Below are 4,365 nucleotides of genomic sequence, written 5' to 3'. Positions count from 1 at the left end.
GATGAAACGTGTACTTGATAAAATGCAACAAGGGGGGGGCGATACTGGAGAAGGTGGGGGGATTAGAAGAGAACACTCATGGTAAGCATGGAGCAATTCTCATTGACTGACCTCCATCAATCATAGCTGAGCTCTGAGGGGGAAAAAAAAGATAAAACTTTCTACTTCCCACAAAATAAAGACTGGGAAATAAGATCACTACAGATATTTCAGACAGCGTGGCTCCGATCAAATGACCAAGCTGAGAGCTTGCCTGGTCAAAAAGAGCCCTTGCCAAAGCCACCACCTTAATGTTAGGAGAATGAATAAGCAAAGGAACCAAATTCCTCTGCCATCTGTGGTGCAGAGTGACTGCTCTGGGACAGCTGCTGTGACCTTCCCGACGGGGACTGGATTTCTTGGGCGTGTGACCTCTCTGGACATTACTGAGCGAGAGCTCGCAAACTTAATACAAGCACCTCAGCTCAAGGAAAGTTTTCCTTATTGAAACAGGACATGGCTTTCCCAAGAAGTGAAAGCTTTAACCCTCTCCCTCAGCCATTAGGAGAGAAACATGGTGTTAGTGGTGGAGAAAGGGGTGGGGGAGGAGCCAACAGGCAGTTCTCTAAAACAGGTTGGGGGGGGGGACCTCCCCGGTGGCGCAGCGGTAGAGCGCTGGGTTGCAAAACTGCCCGTGGCCTCTGCAGCGCCGGTTCGATCCCCAGCTGCTCCCCGGCCACCGGGGAGGGTCCCACATGGCGCGCAGACCTCTCCTGCCGCCCGCTGCTCCCCTCAGCAGTGTGCTTCGGTCCTTCTGCCTGCTCTGCTCCCCGCTCTGGCTCTGGGGAATTCTCTCACCCTCCCGTGCCTCTGACTGTACCCAGTGCATGTATAAACAAACAAATAAGCAAATAAATAATACATTCCTCTTTAAAAAATAAATAAGTAAAAGAAAAAAAAAAACCAGGTTGGGGGGCTGAAGGGGCGTTCCCCACTTCTCTCACCCCTCCACAAACCCAGGAGGATTCTTAGTGGTACCATTCATCACATACAAGGCAACACTGCTATCTAGGGAAGGCTAAGTTTTCAATTTTCAAATTGATAGCAAAACAATTTCCTGGTTTCTGGAGAAAACCCTGCCTTGAGCTGTTAAGTCATCTTCATTCTAAATCATGCCTCTCGAGTGGGAGGGGAGGCCACTGTTGTCTGGCTGGAGTGTGAGTGCATGATGGTGAAGGTTAGATCTTTCACAAAATATGCTCGGGGTGCCCACATCACGTCTAAATTGCCAGCCCACCTTCTCGAGAAGACAGCCTTGTGAGTGATGAAATCCATGTCTGTCTCTAGGGATTGCAGCTCGGAGCCCAGCTAACAGTTGGGTAAGCACCAAGCCCAAGTGGCTTCTTCCGCTGATTGACTCTAGCTTGGCTCCGCCCACCTACAATTCAGCCAGGCCCTGGCAGCCTGAAGGACACTATAGAGGGCAGCACTGAGCCGCGCTGGGGACCAAGCAATCCCTGGGAATCCCTGCTGCTGTAACCTGAGGAGCATCCCCTTTCCCAGATAATGGAAATGAAGGTGGGATGAGCTGAAGGATTCCTGCATTCTAGTCCAGCACCCTTTCCTCTAGTTCCTAGCTCTTTTTTTAAAGATGTATTTATTTATGCATGCAAGAACTGGGGTACAGGCCGGAGGTGTGAGAGGATTCACCAGAGACCGAGTGGGGAACAGAACAGGCAGATCTACTGAAATACACTGCTGAGGGGAGCAGCGGGTGAGACAGGAGAGGTCTGCTGCACCTTGTGGGTTAGCTCCCTGGCAGGGGATCGAACTCATGCTGTAGAGGCTGCGGATAGCTTCATAGTGCTGTGCTTAAACCCTTGCACCATCAGGGAGGCCCTAGTTCCTAGCTTTTTAAAGGTGAGGGAGGCAGGGGATGGAAAAATGCTGCAGAGGATGCAGCTCCTCTGTCAACAAGTGGTACAGAGTTTGAAAGAAACTCACACAGCCCTCTTCATTTCACAAACCAGAGAGCTGCAAAAATAGAATGACTAAGGGGCCCCCATTGTGGCTCAAGGGGTTGAGAGGCAGCACTATGAAGCTATCCACAGCCATTGCAGCACCAGTTCGATTCCCAGCCAGGAAGGTGACCCACATGGTGTGGCAGACCTCTCCTGTCTCGCCTGCTGATCCCCTCAGCAGTGTATTTCAGTAGATTTGCCGGTTCTGCTCCCAACTCTGGTGAATCCTCTCACCACCACCATCACCACCACCACCACCACCCCCGCATCTCTGGCCTGCACCCCAGCTCTTTTTTTTTTAAGATTTATTTATTTATTTATTTATTTATACAAGCACTGGGTACAGTCAGAAGCGTGGGAGGGTGAGAGAATCCACCAGAGCCAGAGGGGAGAGCAGAGCAGGCAGACTGACAAAATACACTGCTGAGGGGAGCAGCGGGTGGCAGGAGAGGTCTGTCGCGCCGCGCCATGCGGGACCCTCGCTGGCGGCCGGGGATGGAATCGGCGCTGCAGAGGCTGCGGGCAGCCTCACAGCCCAGCGCTCAACCCCACTGCGCCACCAGGGGAAGCCCAACACCCCAGCTCTTGTATGCATAAATAAATAAATCTTAAAAAAAAAAAAAAGAATGATTGAGCCAGGGCTAGAACCCCAGTTTTCTAATTAGTCCAGGCATCCTTTCCACTGGGCCACAAAGTATAACTCTCAATATCAGCACTTGTGAGATAAAGTGGCACTGTCCTTCAAGGAGAAGCAGAAATAAATGCATGGTGCTGAAAAGCATGGATCCCGATACCAGAACACCTGGATAAAAAAATCTCAGCTCCATCTACTGCCAGTTGAGTAAGTTGAGTTATTTAACCTTTTTGTGCCTCAATTTCCTCATCTGTAAAATAGGAGTAATAGTACCCATCTCAGAAGGCTGTTATCAAATATGGAATTAATATGTGTAAAGCCCTTAGTACAGTGTCTGGAACAAAATAAGGGTGAGTTATTGTTATTAGGGAGCAACTGAGTTACTCAGGTCTTTTCCTCTTAATCATGTGCCTAGAATCTTAGGTAAAAGAGAAACCCTTTTTCCTCCTGACCACTTACCCCCAATGTCACAAATTGTTTCTGGAGCACCTGTAGCAGTTGTTGGATTTTGGTTTGTTTTTGTTTTTGTTTCTGTTGTACTACATTCCCCTACTAGCCACCGTAGACGTGGTCTCTTCCTGAGGAACAAAGGGGCTTTACTGTGACAGCCTTGGAGGTTCTACCACCTTCCCTCCCTTTTACCCCAGTGTAGATTTCTGCCCGCCAGAAGTCGGTGTCCCTTTGATTTCCGGGTGTGCCCTGGAGAGTGGGAAGGGCCCTGAGAAGGAAAGAAAGAAATCCAGGCAGTGGGCAGGTGCTGGGTAGAGAACAGCTACGGGGACTAGCTGTTCTGCACCTGATCTACTTTGACCAGGTTTCTTTTTCTCTCGTTAACCTTGGTCAGTACTTACATTCCGAAGGGGGGTTGAGGGGGGTAGTAGTGTTGCTTCCCTGGAACAAAGTAGAGTCCAGTTCAAACAGTCGAATGATGGGAGAGTTATTTAACCTCTTTGTGTCTCAATTTCCTCATTGTAAAATAGGGATGATAACAGTGCCCATCTCAGAAAGCCGTCATCCGATATGGAATTAATATGCGAACACTTCAGGGGTCCAGCTGCGTGTCTCAAAATCCGCGCACGCTGCTTCCCCTGGAACCTGGTGTTCCCAGGGGGTCAAAGTGAATTCACCTTCCTGCCCCGTCTTCAGGCGGCTTCCTAGGGTAAACGGTTGCTCTCGCTATTAATAACAATAATAGTACCATTCACAGTCCCTTTTCCGCTACCCGTGGAGCTGCCCTGATCCACGAGTTGAGACGATTGCCCCAGCCTATTGCTGGACCTCCTCCGAGGGGGGTCGGGGCGTGGGGTCCCCCGCGCAGCCCGCCCTGCTTTGGGCGTGCGCCGCAGCGGGCCGGGGCCGGGACTGCAGCCCTGACCTAGCGCGGCGCCGGCTCCCAGCCCCAGTCCCTGCGGCGCGCCCGGAACCCGCGCACCCCGGCGCACCCCGGCGCACCCCGGCGCGGACGGCGCGACTGCTCGGGGCTCCGCTCCGCCGCCCGCGGGCCGCCCGCGTCCACCGCGCTCCACTTTCCCGCCGCCGGGGGGGCGGGGCCGCCCGCCCCGCCCCCGCCAGGCCCCGCCCCCGCAGGTTGATGGCAGCGGCAGCTGGGACTGCAGCGGAGCCCGCCCGGGAGCGCCGCAGACGGCGGCGGGAGAGCGCGGCGCACGCCCGGGCTGCAGACGCGGCGGGCCCCGGGAGCGGCGGTTCTGGCGCCCTGACGCCGCCCTCGGC

This window comes from Talpa occidentalis, unplaced genomic scaffold (genome assembly GCF_014898055.3).
Source record: "Talpa occidentalis isolate TD23 unplaced genomic scaffold, MPIMG_talOcc4v2.1 talOcc4.7, whole genome shotgun sequence".
Classification (NCBI taxonomy): domain Eukaryota; kingdom Metazoa; phylum Chordata; class Mammalia; order Eulipotyphla; family Talpidae; genus Talpa; species Talpa occidentalis.
This window is presented reverse-complemented; position numbering follows the sequence as displayed.